The 25,634-nt window shown below is 37.2% G+C and overlaps 1 protein-coding gene across 2 annotated transcripts in view; it reads left to right on the forward strand.

Annotated features, from left to right (window-relative positions):
• LOC123554800 (GPALPP motifs-containing protein 1-like) overlaps nucleotides 1-25,634 on the forward strand; it is a 222,094-nt gene that overhangs the window by 157,028 nt on the left and 39,432 nt on the right. The window lies entirely within an intron of this gene.

Raw genomic sequence — 25,634 nt, forward strand, 5'->3', positions numbered from 1 at the left:
GCGTTTCCAAACGCAGTAACGATCTGGGTTGATATAATTCAGAGATTAAATTGGGGTGTTCCAGACAATGAAATCAAGAGTATAGAAACTAAAAGAAAACGAGTCAACCAGCTAGGTAGGAAATTGTCCGTAAAAAATCTCAGAGTCGATATAGATGTGAAAACTAAAGGCTTTTTTCGACCTGACGGTATTCATTTGTCTGACGTAGGTTTAGATTTTTATCTAAATGCTCTTCAGGAATGTCTGGAGACATACAACGCGTAAGAATTTTGGGGGGAAATAAAGGTTTATTTCGTGGCGGAAAATTCTTTCGCTGGGACGCGATCAGGGGCATATTATATCTATCGCTAATTTAATAACAATCTTTTTGCATCCCCGTGGGTGTCTCGGCCTACCACAGTAGTTATCTTAGGAGGCTGAAAGCCCATGTGGTCTAAATTACAGTCGTTGTGACTACAGTTTTTTGTGAGCTTGTAGGAACTTGCCAGAGAGCGAAAAGGGCTAGGCGTTCTTACAATGACTCCCTCTTTTGCATAGGTTTATTTTTCTCGAATGTAAGCATTGTTGCGCTAATGGTTATTGGTACAAATAGGGTACCTGGCTATTTGGTTTATCGGTTTAATATGGTACAACGGTGTACCATTATTTGGTACAAATAGGGTACCTGGCTATATGGTTTATCGGTTTAATTAATATGGTACAAGGGTACTATTATTAGGTACAAATAGGGTACCTGGTAACCGTATATGGTTTACTTGGATACATTATGGTACTAAGGAGTGCCATTGGTTTAAAGGTACTAAAGGGGTACCTTGGTATACTGGATAATTGTTTACAGCGCAACAAGGTTAGGAAAATAAGTTTTAAAAACATGCCCTCGGTCGCTTCCCAGCGCGAGATTTTACGGCTCTAGCAAAAGCTGACATGACCAAGTATGCTCCATATCTCTTTAATCTTTATAAGAAATTGAAAACAATATATTATGTTTCTAAGAAGCTAATTATTTGAAGCTTTGTGAAAACTTTTACAAATTTATAATAAGTAAAGGATTGAAAATCGTATGTTGTTGTTTTTGAAATTTCATCCTAGAATAAACACTTTGTTTACAAATGAAAGAGCAAAGCATTTGGAAATAGTTAACATAGATGAATTTACAGGAAGTAATTAACTATTCTGTTTTCTGATTGGTCTATATTCAAATGGCAGGAATTTTGAAAACTTTGTGAGGAAATGTTTACACATCAGTTAGTAGAAATATTTTGGTGATGCAAACTTGTGTTAAACAGATCATTATATCCTAATTATTTTTTCTGGATATAAACTTTGTGGAATAAGGATAATGCAATACCAAGTTATTAAGCAATAAGACTTCCAAGAACCAGAGAATATTGCAGCATGTGGAAAGGTAATTAATGTTAATCAAAGATAGTTATATAAAACACTTTTTACTGAAGCAGTTGCTGAAACTTACATTATTACATGATTTTAGTTATTGTTACAGTAACTGAATGGTCACTGCAATGGTTATTTAAACTGCAAATAGTTTTGTGACTTTACATCTGTTTTTCAGATATTAAACAAAGTCCATTTCTTTGAACTTCAGAATTTCATTTTTTGCTATTTGTTACGTATTTGCAAATACTTTGCATATTATTTGCATGTAAGTTGCAAATACTTTGCTGTCACTTTGCGATGTGTTTGCCAAAGTTTCGGCTGCGAATTGTAAATTGTTTGCGAAGTATTTGCATTCGGTGTGCGTAGTGTATATTTGCAAAAGCTTTGCAGAATAGTTGCACGTTTCGTTCCATTTCTACTCGTCTGTGGAATATATTCAGCAATCATGTGCTGCAACTGTTCTGCAAAGGTTATGGCAAATATTTGGCAAAGATAAAAAGTATATTCTGCAAAGGCCCAGTTTTTGCATGGGAATTAATTGTGCATCTACAGGTCAATTTTTCTCAATCACAGGTGACTTATTTTTAATGTAGAAGGGCTGTACATTCTATTTTAAGGTTTTTATTAGTCAATCGAGAGCCAAATCAAGACAAATATATTTCTTCGCTCTTCGCTCGCTCCCAATTTTCTCAAAAAGAAAATACTTGAATTTTTTTTTCGTTTGCCGCCTCAATTTTTTCAGAAAAAAATCCGATGAACAACTTTTCAGTTTGGTGTGGCCTTACTTGGCACAAATGTACCTCATAATAAGATGATGTGTCATGCACAACTTTCAGACCCCTAGTTCAAAGGTCAAGGTCACACTTAGCAGTCAAATGTTAACATGGCATGAACAGGGTCTGTTTCGTGTCTGGTCCATAAGTCTGTCAATCATGAAGGAATTTTAATATCACTTGGCATAAATGTTCCCCATGATGATACGATGTGTCATGCGCAAATCCCGGACCCCTGGCTCAAAGGTCAAGGTCACAATTAGGGGTCAAAGGTCAACAGGGCTTTTTTCCTGTCCGGTCCAAAACTCTGCCATCTATGAAGGGATTTTAATATTACTTGGCTCATATGTTCCCCATGATGAGACAACATGTCATGCGCAAAACCCGGACCTCTAGCTCAAAGGTCAAGGTCACAATTGGAGGTCAAAGGTCAATAGGGTTTTTTTCCTGTCCGGTCCAGAACTCCGTCCAGAACTCAGTCATCCATCAAGGGATTACAATATTTCTTGGCATAAACGTTTCCCATGATGAGACAGCGTGTCATGCGCAACACCCAGAACCCTAGCTTAAAGGTCAAGGTCACACTTGGAGATCAGAGGTCAATAGGATTTTTTTCCTGTCCGGTCTTATCTTTGTCATGCAAAAAGGATTTAAACATCAGTTTGCACAAATATTCCTCTGGATGAGACAACATGTCATGCGCAAAACCCGGGCCCTAGGTCTAAGGTCAAGGTCACACTTAGAGGCCAAAGATCAGATACAAGAATGACTTTTTCCCTTTCCGGAGCATTTCTTCTTCATGCATGGAGGGATTTTGATGTAACTTGGCACAAATGTTCACCACTGTGACACGGATTGTCATGTGCAAGAACCAGGTCCCTAGGTCTAAGGCCAAGGTCACATTTAGAGGTCAAAGGTCAAATTTAAGAATGACTTTGTCCGGAGCATTTCTTCTTCATGCATGGAAGGATTTTGATGTAACTTGGCAGAAATGTTCACCACCAAGGCACACTTGTTTTTAGAATTATGTCCCTTTGTTGTTACTATAAATAGATTATATTGTAACTTTTTTATTACTGGCAGTAGGGAAAAATAGAGACTACTTTTCTGTGGTACAACATGCATGTTACATCCAATTATTAGGTGTATTTTGACCTATCTCTACCTGGTAAAGAGTTTCCTGTGGACTTATATTATATATATAGACTTTTTTAAATATTTTTTTTAGGATTAATTTCCCTTTGTTGTTATGCCCCCCTTCAAAGAAGGAGGGGTATATTGTTTTGCAGATGTCGGTCAGTATGTAGTCCAATCAGTTTCCGGATGATAACTCATGAACGCTTGGGCCTAGGATCATGAAAGTTGATAGGGAGGTTGGTCATAACCAGCAGATGACCCCTATTGATTTTGAGATCAGTAGGTCAAAGGTCAAGGTTACAGTGCCCCAGAACAGTTAAACAGTTTCCGGATGATAACTCAAGAATGCTTGGCCCTAGGGTCATGAAAGTTAATAGGGAGGTTGGTCATGACTGGCAGATGACCCCTATTGATTTTGAGGTCAGTAGGTCAAAGGTCAAGGTCACTGACCAGGAACAGTTAAACAGGTTCCGGATGATAACTCAAGAACGCTTGGGCCTAGGATCATGAAAGTTGACAGGGAGGTTAATCATGACCAGCAGATAACCCCTATTGATTTTGAGGCATATTGTTTTGCAGATGTCGTCAGTCTGTCGGTCGATATGTAGACCAATCCGTTTCCGGATGAGAACTCGAGAACGCTTGGGCCTAGGATCATAAAAATTGATAGGGAGGTTGCTCATAACCAGCAGATGGCCCCTATTGATTTTGAGATCAGTAGGTCAAAGATCAAGGTCACAGTGACCCAGAACAGTTAAACGGTTTCCGGATGATAACTCAAGAATGCTTGGTGCTAGGATCATGAAAGTTGACAGGGAGGTTAATCATGACCAGCAGATAACCCCTATTGATTTTGAGGTATATTGTTTTGCAGATGTCGGTCGGTCTGTCGGTCGGTATGTAGACCAATCAGTTTCCGGATGAGAACTCAAGAACGCTTGGGCCTAGGATCATGAAAATTGATAGAGAGGTTGGCCATAACCAGCAGATGGCCCCTATTGATTTTGAGATCAATAGGTCAAAGGTCAAGGTCACAGTGACCCAAAACAGTTAAATGGTTTCCGGATGATAACTCAAGAATGCTTGGCGCTAGGATCATGAAAGTTAATAGGGAGGTTGGTCATGACCAGCAAATGACCCCTATTGATTTTGAGTTCAGTAGGTTAAAGGTCAAGGTCACAGTGACCAGGAACAGTTAAACAGTTTCCGGATGATAACTTAAGAACGCTTGGGCGTAGGATCATGAACGTTGACAGGGAGGTTAATCATGACCAGCAGATAACCCCTATTGATTTTGAGGTCAGTAGGTCAAAGGTCAATGTCACAGTGACCTGGAACAGTTAAATAGTTTCCAGATGATAACTCAAGAGCGCTTAGGCCTAGGATCATGAAAGTTGATAGGGAGGATGATCATGACCAGCAGATGACCCCTATTAATTTTGAGGTCAGTAGGTAATGGTCAAGGTCACACTGACCCGGAACATTTAAACCATTTCCCGACGATTACTTGAGAATGCTTGGGCTTAGGATCACGAAACTTAAAAAGGAGGTTGATCATGACCAGCATATGACTCCTGTTGATTTTGAGGTCAATAGGTCAGAGGTCAAGGTCAAATTGACCTAGAGCAGTAGAACTTTTGTGTACAATGACAAAATAATTTCTGTTCCTTGTGCAATTACTGAATGCATCAAGAGTGGCATTTCGTGTTCTCTGAGCTCTTGTTACTATAAATACTTTATATGATAACTTTTTTATAACTGGCCAAAAAAAATCTGTATGAAAACAACTGTAGATTTTTATATCTGCAAATTTTAATCCAAGTGTTTTGTTATAACATATTGTATATATAGTACAATATTGTTTATACATCATTGACAGATATCAGTTCATTATGTTATACTGCAGTGCCTTCCAGTAGGGGACTTTGTATTGCATGGCAAAACTTCATTCACTTGTTTTCTCTGGCCTAACATCAGCAACTCAGAACATAAACAGAACTGTAAAATCATGAAAGTAACAAGTTTCCATCACAGTTGGCTTCTAACGGTACTCTCAGGATTATTTCAGTATTTCCTTCTGTCTATCTGTCAAAACGAAAGAAGAACATGCAAAATATAAACAAAACAAACGTCATCGACGCTGAGAATTGTAATTGATTGGCTGACCGCATCACGCACCGCTGTACGGGTATGTAAACAAAGTAGTCCAAGAACTGTCATCAATCTTCAGGACAAAACTAACATCGTCTGCCATGTTCCATGAACACGACATTGAAAAAAAAAAAAAAAAAATTCATAACAAGAAATAACTTAACTGAACTCCAGAAACTCCAACTTGTATCCAAAAACAATTTCGTCAAGTACGAATCTGGGTCATGTGGGGTAAAAAACTAGGTCACTAGGTCAAATCAACTCAGGAGGTGAGGTTTTTTGGTCCAATCTTAATGAAAATTGGTCAGAATATTTGTCTGCATGAAATCACTAGGTAAAACATGTTTACACTGTTATGGTGTGTTACTCAGGTGAGCCACCTAGGGCCTCTTATTATTGTTGCAACTGATCCAGATAGATTGAACGTGTGTCCTTTTATAAGTGACGCAGTGCTGGAATGAATGCTGGTGACCAGTCAAAATCCTTGACACAAAGAGAGCTCTGTCAGTGAATTCAGGTCATTGAGTCACAGTAAATACTAAATAATAATATTATGGAATTAATGTAAACTGTGCCGCTATACAGACTTTAAAAGGTGAGGGCATATACAAAGAATTGATTCAAAAAGGGGAACAGATACTATTGTGTCCGATAAACCAAACTAGAGAAGAAAATGTAGCGTTCCAGTATTTTCCAGCATTGCGCGTTCAGTGTAAACAAATAGTTATTGGAGCGTTCCAGAATATTCCTGAAGTTTGCCGATTACATACTCACTTCCGAATAACATTTACTTCAGAAGCAATCAAAGTTAACTAAACAGTAATCTATAGCAATATAAATCAGTCATTTAAGCATTCCCTGCAAAATTACTAAAATTATGCGCAAACATTCATGACATATTCAACTTGTAAATACTGCATGCAGGAATGCTGGAAATCTAAATATTAACAATAGTGATATATACAAGCGAAGATTCTCTGCTGGAATTAAAGTGTTATTTCAGTACTAAACATACATTCATTTAGGAAACTGGATTAAAATCTGTATTTTACACATGATGAGTACTAGTTCGTAAAGTGAATGGTACAAAATGTATCTGGATACCAGAAAGTTCGGACATCAGATTTCCATCTATTACAATATGATATGTTGCTTGTGTTGCTTGCATGATCCATGTCTATCAATCAGAGGTCAAAGTTACCATTGAGCTTTCTGCTCCATAACTTATAATTTACTTTGATGGATTATCTTAATACTACTCACAAATGTTCACCATGATGAGACAGGTATATGATCTATGCTTGTAGGTCAAGGTCACCGTTGAAATTTAAGTAAAAATAGTTTTTGTTTATTTATCATAGCTCCTAAATGCCTTGAAGCATTTTAGTCACATACCAATTGAACACTGGAGGGGACTATAGGAATGCCCCCCATCCATCTGTCTTTTCATATATCCACCTGTCCGTCGGCAAATCTGGATCATGCAATTACTCAAACAGTATCTGTTGCCAACAACCACAAGGGACGAACAGTAACAAAGTTTTCCAATGGTAGGGGCCTTCTGTATTGCCACTGCAATACTTGTTCACTTGTTACCACTAGGGGAGACATATTGTTTTTGCCTTGTTCGTCCGTCAGTTACATTTCATTTCCAATCAATAACTGGAGAACCATTTGATCTAGAACCTTCAAGTTTCATAGGGTGGCAGGGCTTATGGAGTAGATGACCCCTATTGTTTTGGGGGTCACTCTTTTCAAAGGTCAAGGTCACAGGGACATGAATATGGAAAACCATTTCCGATCAGTAACTTGAGAACCACTTGACCTAGAATGTTGAAACTTCATAGGATGATTGCACATGCAGAGTGGATGACCATTGTCGTTTTTGGGGTCACTTGAGCAAAGGTCAAGGTCACAGGGGCCTGAACATGGAAAACTATTTCTGATCAATAACTTGAGAACCACTTGACCAAGAATGTTGAAACTTCATAAGATGATTGGACATGCAGAGTATATGACCCCTATTGAATTTGGGGTCACTGGATTAGAGGTCAAGGTCACAGGGGCAAGAACATTGAAAACCATTTACAGTCCATAACTTGACAACCGCTAGGCCCAGAATGTTGATCCCTATTGCAGCCAACCATCAGTGTCTCTTTGACTTCCTCTCCTGTCCCCTATTGACTTCTTGCCCATTATTACTATGCACTGGAGGAGACATGCGCTTTACTACAAAAGCATCTTCTGCTGGGAATCAGTAGATGGAATGTTAAAGTCACTTGGTTGCTGTGAGTTCTGATCAGCAGATAAATATTATTATACTGGGAATAAGGTTGCAGTATCTCCTAATTAAAACAGCAGCAACCCTAAGGTAACATTTAGGGACAATATGACAAGCAGCTGTTTTTAAGTTTTATTTTGGTCAACATGCATGATTCGTTTTACTGGTTTACCTGTGTATTTCAGAAAAAAGAGAAGAAGAAGAATAAAGACAAGGACAAAGAGAAAGAAAGAAGACCTTTTGATCGTGACATTGATCTTAAAGTAAACAGATTTGATAGTGCTCAAAAACAAGCTTACATAAAAAGATCACAAGAGCTTGGAAGTAGGTTTCAATCAGGGGGAACAGGAACTTCATTTTTGTAAAGCTTTGTACATGGTATCAGCAGTGTGCAATAAGATAAAAAGTTACATTTTCTGAGAACCTTTGCATACAGTGCAGTAACTGTTGTGAGTCAGCACTAAATTTTCAGTATGGCACACTGATATTTAACAGCAGAAATATCAGTACAATACAAATAAAAATCATGTTTTGTTGTAAGAGAGGCATTATAAATTGCAGTCTGATGTGTATAGCAGGGATGTAAATTAACATTTGTCCAGTCAACCACCAGCTTAAAGCTGGACAAGTCAATCTTCCAAGACAGTTGATGAGCTGCAATATATTGGGGTCTATGATAAAAAACTTCATCTTTTAATGCATAATGTGGTTGACAAGTTAAAATTACTTCACCAAATCATCATTCTTGATACATATTTTATGGAACATCTTATGGCTTCGCCCATGTAAAGATCTTAATGACCTTTTTAATACTGTCACTTTTATAATAAAAGTAGTTGTGCATGTGCGAAGCACGTTCCATTTGAATGATTTTTTACGAAGTTATGGTCCTTTATTTGTTTCAAATATAAATAGAGTTACATCGGATCCAATCATAGGTTCTGGAGTTACAGCCCCTGATGGACTCCTGAAAGAGCCAAAATTTGTTAATTTTTACACAATAGAAGTGACATTTTACATTTGATTTTAACCACACTTACATACAACTTAAGTCATAATAACATTTCAGTTCCTTTCGAAAACCGACTAGATTCCATAATGCGTTCTAGTGTTACTGCCCCTGAAAGGGGAAAATTTTCTATTTTGGCTCTTTCTGTCATATAGAGGTTTCATTTATTCTTTGATTTGATATAAACTAGAACAGAATGTTTATCCAAGTTCGAATGTTAAGCCAAGTTCGAAACTGGGTCATGTGGGGTAAAAAACTAGATCATCCGGTCAAATCAAAGGAAAAGCTTGTTAACACTATTGAGGCTACATTTATGACCATATCTTCATGAAACTTGGTCAGAATGTTTATCTTGATGATTCATAGGCCAAGTTTGAAACTGGGTCATGTGGGGTCAAAAACTAGGTCACCTGCTCAAATCAAACGAAAAGCTTGTTAACACTCTGAATGCCATATTTATGACCCTATCTTCATGAAACCTGGTGAGAATGTTTATCTTGATGATTCCTAGGCCAAGTTCGAAACTGGGTCATGTGGGATCAAAAACTAGGTCACCACTCAAATCAAAGGGAAAGCTTGTTAACACTCTAGAGGCCACATTTATGACCCTTTCTTCATGGAACTAAGTCAGAATGTTTATCTTGATGATTCCAAGGCCAAGTTTAACAGGTTAGCACACATCTCAAAACTGGCTTTCAGTGACCTTGATTTTGACCTACTTTCTTCTTTTTAAGGTACAGCAATGAAATTTCGAGATCTTATATAGTTTGCACAACATTTTTCGTGCATCTTTGTACATTTTCTCCCTGTATAATATACAAATGCAATGTATCATATTTTCAATACCCCTGTTTCTCTGATAATAAGCTGCTGTCTGGGGGTATTCATCACCATTAGTGATAGGTCTTGTTAGCTCACCTGAGCCAGAGGCTCATGGTGAGCTTTTGTGACCGCTCAATGTCCGTCGTGTGTCGTGTGTCCGTCAACATTTTCTAAAAAAAATCTTCTTCTTGAAAACCACTGGGCAGAATTACACCAAACTTCACAGGAATGATCTATGGGTTGCCCCCTTTCAAAATTGTTCAAAGAATTGAATTCCATGCAGAACTCTGGTTGCCATGGCAACCGAAAGGAAAAACTTTAAAAATGTTCTTGTCCAAAACCACAGGGCCTAGGGCTTTGATATCTGGTGTGTAGCATCATCTAGAGGTCCTCTACCAAGATTGTTCAAATTATCCCCCTAGTCCTCTACCAAAATTGTTCAAAAATTTCCACCTAGGGTCAAATACGGCACCACCACGGGGGTCACATGGTTTATATAGACTTACATAGGAAAAAATCTTCTTGTACAAAACCACATGGCCTAGGGCTTTGATATTTGGTATGTAGCATCATCTAGTGGTCCACTACCAAGAATGTTCAAATTATCCCCCTAGAGTCAAATATGGCCCCTCCCCGGGGGTCCCAAGTTTTACATAGACTTATATAGGAAAAAAAGTTTAAAAATCTTCTTGTCTGAAACCACAACACTTAGACCTTTGATATTTTGTTAGTAGCATTGTCTTATGGTCCTCAACCAGAATCGTTCAAATTGTACCCCTGGGGTGAAAAGAGGCCCTGCCCTGGGGTCCCAAGTTTTTATATAGACTTATATATGAAAAAACTTAAAAATCTTCTTGTCTGAAACCATACGACCTAGGCTTTTGATATTTGGTATGATGCATTGTCTAGTAGTCCTCTACAAAAATTGTTCAAATTATGCCCCTGGGATTAAAAGAGGCCCCGCCCTGGGGTCACTTAGTTATTATGTGAGTTATATAGGAAAAATCATTTGATCCTATTTCCAAAACTGTTTAATTATAATTACCTGATGACACCAAGTAATATGATGTCACTTGACTTTGACCTTGCCCTACTGACCTACTTTCTTGTTTTTAGCTCACCTGTCACAAAGTGACAAGGTGAGCTTTTGTGATCGCGCGGTGTCCGTCGTCCGTCGTCCGTCCGTGCGTCCGTGCGTCCGTGCGTCCGTGCGTCCGTAAACTTTTGCTTGTGACCACTCTAGAGGTCACATTTTTCATGGGATCTTTATGAAAAATTGGTCAGAATGTTCATCTTGATGATATCTAGGTCAAGTTCGAAACTGGTCACGTGCCATCAAAAACTAGGTCAGTAGGTCTAAAAATAGAAAAACCTTGTGACCTCTCTAGAGGCCATATATTTCACAAGATCTTCATGAAAATGGTCAGAATGTTCACCTTGAATGATATCTAGGTCAAGTTCGAAACTGGGTCACGTGGTCAAAAACTAGTCTAGGTCTAAAAATAGAAAAACCTTGTGACCTCTCTAGAGGCCATATTTTCATGAGATCTTCATGAGTATTGGTCAGAATGTTTATCTTGATGATATCTAGTCAAGTTCGAACTGGGTCACGTAGGTCAAAAACTAGGTCATTAGGTCTAAAAATAGAAAAACCTTGTGACCTCTCTAGAGGCCATATTTCTCAATGCATCTTCATGAAAAATTGGTCAGAATGTTCACTCTTGATGATATCTAGGTCAGGTTCGAAACTGGGTCACGTGGGGTTAAAAACTAGGTCAGTAGGTCTAAAAATAGGAAAACCTGTGACCTCTCTAGAGGCCATATTTTTCATGAGATCTTCATGAATATTGGTCAGAATGTTATCTTGATGATATCTAGGTCAAGTTCGAAACTGGGTCACGTAGGGTCAAAAACTAGGTCATTAGGTCTAAAAATAGAAAAACCTTGTGACCTCTCTAGAGGCCATATTTCTCATGCATCTTCATGAAAATTGGTCAGAATGTTCATCTTGATGATATCTAGGTCAAGTTCGAAACTGGTCACGTGGGGTTAAAAACTAGGTCAGTAGATCTAAAAATAGAAAAACCTTGTGACCTCTCTAGAGCCATATTTTTTCATGAGATCTCATGAAATATTGGTCAGAATGTTCACCTGGATGATATCTAGGTCAAGTTCGAAACTGGGTCATGTGGGATCAAAAACTAGGTCAGTAGGTCTAAAAATAGAAAAACCTTGTGACCTCTCTAGAGGCCATATTTCTCAATGGATCTTCATGAAAATTGGTCAGAATGTTCACCTTGATGATATCTAGGTCAAGTTCGAAACTGGGTCATGTGCGGTCAAAAACTAGGTCAGTAGGTCTAAAAATAGGAAAACCTTGTGAACCTCTCTAGAGCGATATTTTTCAATGGATCTTCATGAAAATTGGTCAAATGTTTACCTTGAATATATCTAGGTCAAGTTCGAAACTGGGTCACGTGGGGTTAAAAACTAGGTCAGTAGATCTAAAAATAGAAAAACCTTGTGACCTCTCTAGAGGCCATATTTTTCATGAGATCTTCATGAATATTGGTCAGAATGTTCATCTTGATGATATCTAGGTCAGATTCGAAACTGGGTCACGTGGGGTCAAAACTAGGTCAGTAGGTCTAAAAATAGAAAAAACCTTGTGACCTCTCTAGAGGCCATATTTACAATGATCTTCATGAAAATTGGTGAAATGTTCAGCTTGATGATATCTAGGTCAGGTTCATAACTGGGTCATGTGCGGTCAAAAACTAGGTCAGTAGTCGAAAAATAGAAAAACCTTGTGACCCCTCTAGAGGCCATATTTTTTCACGAGATCTTCATGAAAATTGGTGAGAATGTTCACCTTGATGATATCTAGGTCAAGTTTAAAAGTGGGTCACGTGCCTTCAAAAACTAGTCATTAGGTCAAATAATAGAAGAACCTTGTGACCTCTCTAGAGGCCATATTTTTCAATGGATCTTCATGAAAATTGGTCAGAATTTTTTATCTTGATGATATCTAGGTCACATGTGCTCAAAAACTAGGTCACTATGTCAAATAATAGAAATAACGATGTCATACTCAGTTGAACACTGGGTCATGTGGAGATAGGTGAGCGATTCAGGACCATCATGGTCCTCTTGTTTAAGATACAGCCCTGAAATTTTGATGACATACACAGTTTTGCACACCAGTCGTAAAACTGAATTTCATTGACCATGAATGTGACCTACTGACTTTCTTAATATTTTATCATCAGTTTGACATTTAAAACATGTAGCTCATATTACTCAGGTGAGCGATCCAGGATTATCATGACCCTCTTGTTTCCAAAGTTGTTTTGAGTTATTTTGATTGAAAGCAAAGTATCAAAATTTGATCACTACTTGTTAAAGAATAAAATTTATATACATGTAAATGTTGCAGCAATATTTATGTAAGATGAAGTTGCAACATAGGTCTCTCCTTGCAAAATAGGTAATTGTTTCAACTATATGTGGTCTATGTATAGGTTATACATTACTAGTTCTAGGTGTATAGTAATAATGCTGACTTATTTCAATGTAATAATGATGATATTGATGTCCCAAATAGCAATTTTTTAATGAAAACCGATTAACGTCCCAGAATTAAAAGGTGGTAAGTGAAAAACAGTACTTTTGAGAAAATTGAAAAACTGTATATCTTGTTTTGCAGATTTCTAACAAAGAAAGCATTAATGAACTAAGGGAATTTAAGATATTGTATCCCGACGTCTTGCACAGGGCGTCAAGTTACCTATATTTACCTATATTTTCCTATATTTTAGCCCTCTACCTATAATAACCTATAAAATCCTATATTTTGCCAAAATACCTATAAATACCTATAATCTGGAAATTTTGTGGTAAGCAAGGAATACAAAGGTCATTCAAACCATTAAAAAAGAAGTAATTCTATGATAATTGAGTTTATAAATATGCTGTTACCTTTTAGGCATTGAAATTTGTATTCCTTTCAGGTGTAGCGACCCTGCCCAGCCCAGCTTTAGGAAAGCTTTAAGTAATGGAAGTTCTTCTTTCAATTGGAATATTTTCCATTTCTTAAAGCTTTCATGTATAAAAATGTGAATAGGAAATGCACATTTTTAGCTCATCTGATTTTTTGAAAAAAAATGATGAGTTATTGTCATCACTTGAGCGGTTGTCGGCGTCGGCGTCGGCGTCGGCGTTGCCTGGTTAAGTTTTATGTTTAGGTCAGCTTTTCTCCTAAACTATCAAAGCTATTGCTTTGAAACTTGGAATACTTGTTCACCATCATAAGCTGACCCTGTATAGCAAGAAACATAACTCCATCTTGCTTTTTGCAAGATTTATGGCCCCTTTTGTACTTAGAAAATATCAGATTTCTTGGTTAAGTTTTATGTTTAGGTCAACTTTTCTCCTAAACTATCAAAGCTTTTGCTTTGAAACTTGGAATACTTGTTCACCATCATAAGCAGACCCTGTACATCAAGAAACATAACTCCATCTTGCTTTTGCAAGAATTATTGCCCCTTTTGGACTTAGAAAATCAGTTTTCTTGGTTAAGGTTTTATGTTTAGTCAGCTTTTATCCTAAACTATCAAAGCTATTCCTTTAAAACTTGCAACACTTGTTCACCATCATAAGCTGACCCTGTACAGCAAGAAACATAACTCCATCCTGCTTTTTGCAAGATTTATGGCCCCTTTTGGACTTAGAAAATATCAGATTTCTTGGTTAAGTTTTATGTTTAGGTCTACTTTTTCTCTTAAACTATCAAAGCTATTGCTTTAAAACTTGCAACTCTTGTTCACCATCATAAGCTGACCCTGTACAGCAAGCAACATAACTCCATCCTGCTTTTTGCAATAATTATTGCCCCTTTTGGACTTAGAAAAATCATTTTCTTGGTTGAATATTATGTTTAAAACAACTTTTCTCATAAACTATCAAAGCTATTGCTTTAAAACTTGCAACAGTTTTTCACCATCATAAGTGGACACTGTACATCAAGAAACATAACTCTATCCTGCTTTTTGCAAGAGTGATGGCCCTTTTTAGACTTAGAAAATCATGGGTAGGACAATATTTCTATTATACAAAAAAAATCAGATGAGCGTCAGCACCCGCAAGGCGGTGCTCTTGTTTTATTTTGTTTTCAGAATAAGCAAGCCTTAATGTTTCATAATTAAGCCTTATAATGCCTGCTAATAAGAGTCAGTTTCGAGATAGGTGGCTATCAGAAGTAGATGGCAATGGACATGAACTGAAATTATGGTGTGTCAAGGGGAAGAGTGACTCTAATGGTCACTGTACATTGTGCAAAACTGACATAAAGTGTGATAATGCTGGACTGAGACAAATTCTTCAACATGCAAAAGGCACTCAACACAAGAAATTAAGTAAAGTTGCTTCTCATCAACACAAGCTAAACTGAAATTTAAACCTATAACAGCTGATGAAAACCCATGTTCAACTTCAGAAGGAACAGTCCATGGTATCATTAGTGAATCACCAGCTTCCACCTCAAAGCAAAGCAAATTTTAAGCTATTCATATGCTAAAGATGAGTTTTTTCTGCTGAAGTATTGTGGGCAGCAAAATGTGCCTATTCTAACATAAGCTTTAGAGCCAATGAGCATCAGATGGAATTGGAGAAACATTCAAAGCTATGTTTCATTGTCCAATAGCAGATGGATTTAGTATGAGTTGAACAAAATTGTCATACATCTTGTCTGATGGGTTAGGACCTTCCTTCACCAAACTTGTTGCTGTATGATGTGAGACAGTCAAGTAACTATTTTCTCTTCAATATGATGAAACTACTCAGGCTCAAGTGAAGAGGCAATGGACCTTTAATAAGGTATTGGTCTCCAACATACGATGAAGTCTGGTGTAGGTATTACAAATCCTTGTTCTTTGCTCATGCAGATGGAAAGACTGTTGCATCAGCAATGGTAGAGACTCTTCTTGGGGACACTGTACCAATTAAATATTTAATTGCACTTGGCAGTGATGGACCAAATGTCAACAAAACAATTTTTAGGGAAGTGTCTAAACAGATTAAAGAAACTTCACCTCAGTGGGAAGGACTATTGAATGTTGATACATGTAATCTTCATACCATGCATAATGCATTTAGCAAGGGCATTGAAGAGTATGGTCAAGAAGCAGAAGACCTTGAAATAGCCTTATTTGGTTTGTACAAATGCAGGCCCAACACAATATTTTATACTTGTATTAACAATGTACTGATATATGTTGTTAGCAGTATGGCTTGGTTTGCCTAGTTCCCTGTTAAACTGATTTGAGTACCAGTATTGGTAAAGTTTTGTCTGTTGGTGAATTAATAGTTTATTATGAAAGTAAGATATATGTTAAAATGTTATTTGTTTAAAATCATAAAAGTAGCCACTTTTTCTGTTCCTTTGTATTTTATGTTTAATAAAAGAGAGTGCTGATAGGTGGTGGAGGAGGATAAAACACTTGTCTGACTTGTTTTCTTCATTATAAGCAACCTATATAATCCTATATTTCTGGCCCCCAAATACCTATATTTCAGGATCCTACCTATATTTTTGACTCCCAAAAGCACTTGACGCCCTGCTTGCATTCTCAACATACATGTATTCTCGAGCTATTATGGAAATTGTCTGTATAATTTTGCATGCAACATAATCCTCACAAGTAAATACACACGAGTGTAAACATTGTGTCTGCTGTTTTGAAAATGTAAAAAATAAACAGTTTACCTCGAGTCAAAGCAAGAAAGTTTCAGTCTTATTTCAAATTATGTAATTAAGCTAGAAAATCTTAATGTAACTTTTAACATGGTTTAAAAGTTGGTATAAATCAATAAATCTTCCATCAAGCATCATTATTGCTATCAAAATTTCTGCACCAGAAGTCAATCAAAATAAACCTTGATGACATCAATCTGCCTGATTTCCACTGTAAGAGATGTGAACTGCGTAAAGTAGCAATAGGCCTTACGTGAAAGAACTGAAACACATATTTATTTTCTCAGATATAAATCAGGGCTTCTCTGTAAAGGAAATACTTTAGAAGAAAAGTGTTAATTATTAAAAGAAGTTCAGCCTATAGCCTTTTGATATTGATATGGGTAGGTTTTGAAAAATATGTAGCAATGTGGGGTTTTCGAATTATTTCAATTGTCAGATAAGTTGCTGGGCAACCATATCATTTGTGCATACCCATTGTTTTAATTTAAAAATATTAAGAAAATAACGTAAAATTCCATTTTTATAAAAACAGGTGATATTTCCAAATTATATACTTTTTGCAGTGATACAGTTTCACAACAGTGATTTTAACAGAAATGGTAAAAATATCAGTTTCTAAATATAGCTCGGGAATATATGACAGGTGCTTCCTGGAACTAGAATGTAGGTCACTGATAAAATGTGCTACTGTGAACTCAACAAAAATAAAATTGTGTAAGTTTTTAAAGCAGGATGATCAGGAAGGGGTAAAATTTTGAGGAAATGGTAATTTGAAAGATGGGTTTATCTTATTTATTTTTTAAGTATGCCTGCCTGTTTTTGTTAGACTGTCGAGAACACATGATGCCAGGATATGATATACTCCTTTTTATAAGCCTGTTTGAAAAATGGGACGTATTATGGGAACACCCCTGGCGGGCAGTATTCACAAACTTTTCTTCAGAGTATATCTTCTTTATCCATGGAGGGATTTTCATGTAACTTGGTACAAATGTTCACCATCATGAGACGAAATGTTATGCGCAAGAATCAGATCCCTAAGTCTAAGGTCAAGGTCACACAGAGGTCAAAGGATACAAGAATGGCAACCTTTTCCAGAGCATTTCTTCTTCATGCTTGGAGGGATTTGTATGTAACTTAGCACAATTGTTCATCATCATGTGATGGAGTGTCGTGCACAAGAACCAGGTCTCTAGTTTAGAATTACTTCCCTTTGTTGTTACTCTAAATAGCTTATATCATAACATTTTTATTACTGGTCGTAGGGAAAAATCGAGACCACTTCTGCGATATTGCAACATGTATATTACATTGAATTTCAAAGTGTATTTTGACCTATCTCTACCTGGGAGGTTTTTTGTGTGGACTTTTTTTAGATTAACTTCCCTTTGTTGTTACTATAAATAATTAATATTGTAACTTTTTTTTATAATTGGCTGTAGGGCAAACCCAAGACCACTTTCTGTGGTACAACATAGATGTCACTTTCAAGTTTTATATGTACAGTCGAACTTCGATGGCTCGAACTCAAGGGTCCTGTGGAAATTAGTTCGAGTTTTCCGTTGTTACAGCCATCCAAATGGTGGCCATTTTGAATTTGGAAATTCGAGGGCATGATGTGTTACAAACCTTACATTGTAATATATTGTCATATTTTACCTAAATGTGTGTATGATACGATGATAAAAATGCTGAAATATTCTTTATTTTCAAATGAAAAAACACAGATAAAACACTAATATAATTACAAGAATTGGTATCAGATAGAAAGACATGAATAGCAAACCTTCATGAATCGTAGTCCAGTACAAATACTATCAAATATAAACATGTTAAAACAATTAATTCACGGATATGTACACAGAAATATTTAAGAACAGTACTAAATGACGTCACATGTAGACATAGGCTATAAATAGACACATGAAATCAATACACAACATTAAAGGTGGTCAATCACATTTAATCAACATTTAATGACATTCTTTACTTTTTGTATATTCTGGTAGAGAATTATTTAAGGAACAAAAAGACTGATTACATAGAGTTAGATTCCTATTTGAAATGTATATTTTATTATTTTTATAAAATTTTGTAATTACTCCCCTTTAATATGAAAGTATATAAAAAGCTGGGTATTTCTTTTTATTTCGATACAATGTCTAGTTTTACATTTGCATTTGATATACATATCAACTATTGAACAATCTGAACCAAAATGCAAGTTTTAAAGCTGTGTGTAGCTTCTGAATTCATTTATTTCCAATCTATCTTGGTTGCGCAACCAAGATAGGCAAAGGGAGGTAATAATAATTTTTCAAACTTGCATTTCTAATGAATTCCATCTAAATACATAATTTTTAATGCAAATGTTTTACAAATATATTACAATATGTCTAATATTTATACATTTCCTTAGGCAAAGTATGTTTATCAAATTTATACTTATGATAAAATAACTCTATCTTGGTTGGGCAACCAGGATAGGAAAATGAAATTTTAAAAATACCTCCAGTGTAAATCTAATTTGTATTAAGTGTTAAGTGAACATAAATGAGTGTAAATGATCAGATGCTAAAGTTTCGAACAAATCCGTTACATGGCCAAAATCTGATTTTCCACCTTTAATGAGCATACGTCAGTTTATTTACAATATCAGGGAGTCATGTCCAGAATACAGTTTTAGTTTATTTTTTGAAGAAATCCTTGATGGAGAACTGAACCGCCGAACGCTTGTTGAACTCTAATTTGGAGAGAAATGTGTACATAGAACACATGAGATTGAGTTCGTGATTGGAATTGTCCTGGCACTCGAAGAACTGAGTGAGGGTTTCACACGCTTTCATAGCGTCACACAGAGATGGTGGCGGTGTTGGTGCTGGCTCGTCATCGTCGATTTCTGGTTCACTAACATCACAGTTTCTAGCATAATCAAGTCATTCATAATGTCACTACCTGTTACCTCGGCGCACACTGGAATATCTAGATCTATGTCCCTGTATGAATCCATCTCATCCTGCTGGATCTTGTAGAGTTCCACTAGAGTTGCTAGCGGAATGTCTTCATCATCGTCGTCGTCAACCACGGAAACGGCTGGTGGAGTAATTTCACTCAGTCGGAACCCGGCGTGAGAATAGCAGTTGGCGATTGTTTCTGGTTTCACCTGGGACCACGCTCGTCGGAGATACCGTAATGCGTCTAGCACTGTCACTGTGAATTTGGTGGTGTTGTCCATGGATCGGTTTTGTTTTTTGATGATCATTTTTCGATACTTAACTTTCAGATTCTTGATTACACCCTGGTCCATCACACTAGTTGTATTGGGAGCAAGAAACACTAGCTCAATGTTACATAGACCCTAGACTACTTTTGGGTGTGCTGGACAATTGTCAACAACCATCGCGATTTTACGTTTTTGGATTTGAAATTGTTTATCAAGCTCAAGGAGTCAGTCACTGAAGATATCACCCATCATCCATGCCTTGGTATTGAAGTTGTATTTACATGGGAGAGTTTTAACGTTTTTGAAACACCGAGGGTTTTTAGCTCAACTATTTATAGAATAGTAGAGCTATTGGACTCGCCCGTGCGTCGCCGTCCGTGTCCGCATCGGCGTCCCAATTTGGTTAAGTTTTTGTATGTAAGCTGGTATCTCAGTAACCACTTGTGGGAATGGATTGAAACTTCACACACTTATTCACTGTGATAAACTGACTTACATTGCGCAGGTTCCATAACTCTATTTTGCTTTTTAACAAAATTATGCCCCTTTTTTGACTTAGAAATTTTTGGTTAAGGTTTTGTATGTAAGCTGGTATCTCAGTAGTCACTGATGGGAATGGATTGAAACTTCACACACTTGTTCACTGTCATGATCTGACATGCACTAAGCAGGTCCCATAACTCTACTTTGTTTGTTTTTAGCTCACCAGAGCCAAAGGCTCAGGGTGAGCTATTCTGATCACTCACCATCCGGCGTCCGTAAACTTTTACTTTAAACGACATCTCCTCATAAACCGCTAGGCCAATTTCATCCAAACTTCAGAGGAATGTTCCTTGGGTGAAGCTCTACAAAATTTTTTCAAAGAATTGAATTCCATGCAGAACTCTGGTTGCCATGGCAACCGAAAGGAAAAACTTTAAAAATCTTCTCAAAAACCAGAAGGCCTAGAGCTTAGATATTTGGTATGAAGCATTGCTTAGTGGACCTCTACCAAATTTGTTCAAATCATGTCCCCGGGGTCAAAATTGACCCTGCCCCAGGGATCACTTGATTTTACATAGATTTCTATAGGAAAATCTTCAATTTTTTGTTAAAAATAAACCAGAAGGCCTAGAGCTTAGATATTTGACATGTAGCATTGCCTAGTGGACCTCTACAAAATTTGTTCAAATCATGACCCCCGGTGTCAAAATTGACCCCACCCCAGGGGTCACTTGATTTTACATAGGAAAATCTTCAAAAATCTTCTTCTCAAAAACCAGAAGCCCTAGAGCTTAGATATTTCACATGTAGCATTGCCTAATGGACCTCTACGAAAATTGTTCAAATCATGAACCCAGGGTCAAAATTGACCCGGCCCCAGGGGTCACTTGATTTTACATAGATTTCTATGGAAAATCTTCAATCTTTTTTAGAAAATAAACCAGAAGGCCTAGAGCTTAGATATTTCACATGTAGAATTGCCTAGTGGACCTCTACAAAAAATTTTCAAATCATGACCAAAATTGACCCTGCCCCAGGAGTCAGGAAAATCTTCAAAAATCTTCTTCTCAAAAACCAGAAGCCCTAGAGCTTAGACATTTTGACATGTAGCATTGCCTAGTGGACCTCTACTAAAATTGTTCAAATCATGACCCCGGGGTCAAAATTGACCCGGCCCCAGGGATCACTTGATTTTACATAGATTTCTATAGGAAAATCTTCAATTTTTTTTAAAAAATAAACCAGAAGGCCTAGAGCTTAGATATTTGACATGTAGCATATCCTAGTGGACCTCTACAAAATTTGTTCAAATCATGACCCCCGGTGTCAAAATTGACCCCACCCCAGGGGTCACTTGATTTTACATAGGAAAATCTTCAAAAATCTTCTTCTCAAAAACCAGAAGCCCTAGAGCTTAGATATTTCACATGTAGCATTGCCTAATGGACCTCTACGAAAATTGTTCAAATCATGACCCCAGGGTCAAAATTGACCCGGCCCCAGGGGTCACTTGATTTTAGATAGATTTCTATAGGAAAATCTTCAATTTTTTTAAAAAAATAAACCAGAAGGCCTAGAGCTTAGATATTTCACATGTAGAATTGCCTAGTGGACCTCTACAAAAAATTTTCAAATCATGACCCCCGGTTCAAAATTGACCCCGCCCCAGGGGTCACTTGATTTTACGTAAGAAAATCTTCAAAAAAATTCTAAAAATAAACCAGAAGGCCTAGAGCTTAGATATTTCACATGTAGCATTGCCTAGTGGACCTCTACAAAATTTGTTTAAATCATGACCCCCGGCTTCAAAATTGCCCCCGCCTAAGGGGTTACTTGATTTTACATAGGAAAATCTTCAAAAAAATTCTAAAAATAAACCAGAAGGCCTAGAGCTTAGATATTTCGCATGTAGCATTGCCTAGTGGACCTCTACAAAATTTGTTTAAATCATGACCCCCGGCTTCGAAATTGACCCCGCCTCAGGGGTCACTTGATTTTACATAGGAAAATCTTCAAAAATTTTCTAAAAATAAACGAGAAGGCCTAGATCTTAGATATTTGACATGTAGCATTGCCTAGTAGACTTCTACAAAATTGTTCAAATCTTGACCCCGCCCCATGGGGTTACTTGATTGTACATAGAAAAATCTTCAAAATTTTCTAAAAATAAACCAGAAGGCCTAGAGCTTAGATATTTCACATGTAGCATTGCCTAGTGGACCTCTAAAAAAAAATTTTCAAATCATGACCCCCGGGTCAAAATTGACCCCGCCCCAGGGGTCACTTGATTTTACATAGGAAAATCTTCAAAAATGTGCTAAAAATAAACTAGAAGGCCTAGATCTTAGATATTTGACATGTAGCATTGCCTAGAAGACTTCTACAAAATTTGTTCAAATCAAGACCCCCCGCCCCATGGGGTTACTTGATTGTACATAGATTTCTATAGGAAAATCTTCAATTTTTTGTTAAAAATAAACCAGAAGGCCTAGAGCTTAGATATTTGACATGTAGCATTGCCTAGTGGACCTCTACAAAATTTGTTCAAATCATGACCCCCGGTGTCAAAATTGACCCCACCCCAGGGGTCACTTGATTTTACATAGGAAAATCTTCAAAAATCTTCTTCTCAAAAACCAGAAGCCCTAGAGCTTAGATATTTCACATGTAGCATTGCCTAATGGACCTCTACGAAAATTGTTCAAATCATGACCCCAGGTCAAATTGACCCGGACCCAGGGGTCACTTGTTGTTACATAGATTTCTATGGAAAATCTTCATCTTTTTTAAAAAAAAACCAGAAGGCCTAGAGCTTAGATATTTCACATGTAGAATTGCCTAGTGGACCTCTACAAAAATTTTTTCAAATCATGACCAAAATTGACCCTGCCCAGGAGTCAGGAAATCTTCAAAATCTTCTTCTCAAAAACAGAAGCCTAGAGCTTAGACATTTTGACATGTAGCATTGCCTAGTGGACCTCTACTAAAATTGTTCAAATCATTGACCCCGGGGTCAAATTGACCCGGCCCCAGGATCACTTGATTTTACATAGATTTCTATAGGAAAATCTTCAATTTTTTTTAAAAAATAAACCAGAAGGCCTAGAGCTTAGATATTTGACATGTAGCATATCCTAGTGGACCTCTACAAAATTCAAATCATGACCCCCGGTGTCAAAATTGACCCCACCCCAGGGGTCACTTGATTTTACATAGGAAAAATCTTCAAAAATCTTCTTCTCAAAAACCAGAAGCCCTAGAGCTTAGATATTTCACATGTAGCATTGCCTAATGGACCTCTACGAAAATTGTTTAAATCATGACCCCAGGGTCAAAATTGACCCGGCCCCAGGGATCACTTGATTTTACATAGATTTCTATAGGAAAATCTTCAATTTTTTAAAAAAAATAAACCAGAAGGCCTAGAGCTTAGATATTTCACATGTAGAATTGCCTAGTGGACCTCTACAAAAAAATTTCAAATCATGACCCCCGGTTCAAAATTGACCCCGCCCCAGGGGTCACTTGATTTTACGTAGGAAAATCTTCAAAAAAATTCTAAAAATAAACCAGAAGGCCTAGAGCTTAGATATTTCACATGTAGCATTGCCTAGTGGACCTCTACAAAATTTGTTTAAATCATGACCCCCGGCTTCAAAATTGCCCCCGCCTCAGGGGTTACTTGATTTTACATAGGAAAATCTTCAAAAAAATTCTAAAAATAAACCAGAAGGCCTAGAGCTTAGATATTTCGCATGTAGCATTGCCTAGTGGACCTCTACAAAATTTGTTTAAATCATGACCCCCGGCTTCGAAATTGACCCCGCCTCAGGGGTCACTTGATTTTACATAGGAAAATCTTCAAAAATTTTCTAAAAATAAACGAGAAGGCCTAGATCTTAGATATTTGACATGTAGCATTGCCTAGTAGACTTCTACAAAATCGTTCAAATCTTGACCCTGCCCCATGGGGTTACTTGATTGTACATAGAAAAATCTTCAAAATTTTCTAAAAATAAACCAGAAGGCCTAGAGCTTAGATATTTCACATGTAGCATTGCCTAGTGGACCTCTAAAAAAAAATTTTCAAATCATGAACCCCCGGGTCAAAATTGACCCCGCCCCAGGGGTCACTTGATTTTACATAGGAAAATCTTCAAAAATGTGCTAAAAATAAACTAGAAGGCCTAGATCTTAGATATTTGACGTGTAGCATTGCCTAGAAGACTTCTACAAAATTTGTTCAAATCAAGACCCCCCGCCCCATGGGGTTACTTGATTGTACATAGAAAAATCTTCAAAAATTTTTAAAAATAAACCAGAAGGCCTAGAGCTTAGATATTTCACATGTAGCATTGCCTAGTGGACCTCTACAAAATGTGTTCAAGTCATGACCCCCGGGTCAAAATTGACCCCGCCCCAGGGGTCACTTGATTTTACATAGGAAAATTTTCAAAAAATTTCTAAAAATAAACCAGAAGGCATAGATCATAGATATTTGACATGTAGCATTGCCTAGTGGACCTATACTAAAATTGTTCAAATCATGATCCCAGGGTCAAAATTGACCCCGCCCCTGGGGTCACTTGATTTTACATAGGAAAATCTTCAAAAAATTTCTAAAAATAAACCAGAAGGCCTAGATCATAGATATTTGACATGTAGCATTGCCTAGTAGACTTCTACAAAATTTGTTGAAATCATGACCTCCGGGGTCAAATTGACCCTGCCCCATAGGGTTACTTGATTGTACATAGAAAAATCTTCAAAATTTTCTAGAAATAAACCAGAAGGCCTAGAGCTTAGATATTTGACATGTAGCATTGCCTAGTGGACCTCTACAAAATTTGTTCAAATCTAGACCCCCCCCCCCCGGGTCAAACTGACCCAGACCCAGGGGTAACTTGATTGTACATAGGGAAATCTTCATAAATTTGCTAAAAATAACCAGAAGGCCTAGATCTTAGATATTTAATATGTTACATTGCCTAGTAGACTTCTACAAACTTTGTTCAAATCATGACCCCGGGGTAAAATTGGCCCCGCCCCAGAGGTTACTTGATTGTACACCGGAAAATCTTCAAAAAAATTTCTAAAAATCATCAGTTTGACATTTGAAACATGTGGCTCATATTACTCAGGTGAGCGATCCAGGGTCATCATGACCCTCTTGTTCAAAATTATGCCCCTTTTTCCACTTAGCAGTTTCTGGTTAAATTTTTATCTGTAAGCTGGTATCTCAGTATCCACTGATGGGAATGGATTGAAACTTCAAACACTTGTTCACTGTTATGATCTAACATGCACTGTGCAGGTCCCATAACTCTACTTTGCATTTTTTCAAAATTATGCCCCTTTTTCGACTTAGCAGTTTTTGGTTAAGTTTTTGTATGTAAGCTGGTATCTCAGTATCAACTAATGGAATGGATTGAAACTTCACACACTTGTCCACTGTCATGTGCTGATAAGCACTGAGCAGGTTCCATAACCCTGTTTTGCATTTTTACAAAATCATGCCCCTTTTTCGACTTTTGTATTCATTCAATTGACAAGGCTGTTGAATAGTCGAGCGTTGCTGTCCTCCGACAGCTCTTGTTTGATTTACC

Source organism: Mercenaria mercenaria, chromosome 7 (assembly GCF_021730395.1).
Source record: "Mercenaria mercenaria strain notata chromosome 7, MADL_Memer_1, whole genome shotgun sequence".
NCBI classification, from domain to species: Eukaryota; Metazoa; Mollusca; class Bivalvia; order Venerida; family Veneridae; genus Mercenaria; species Mercenaria mercenaria.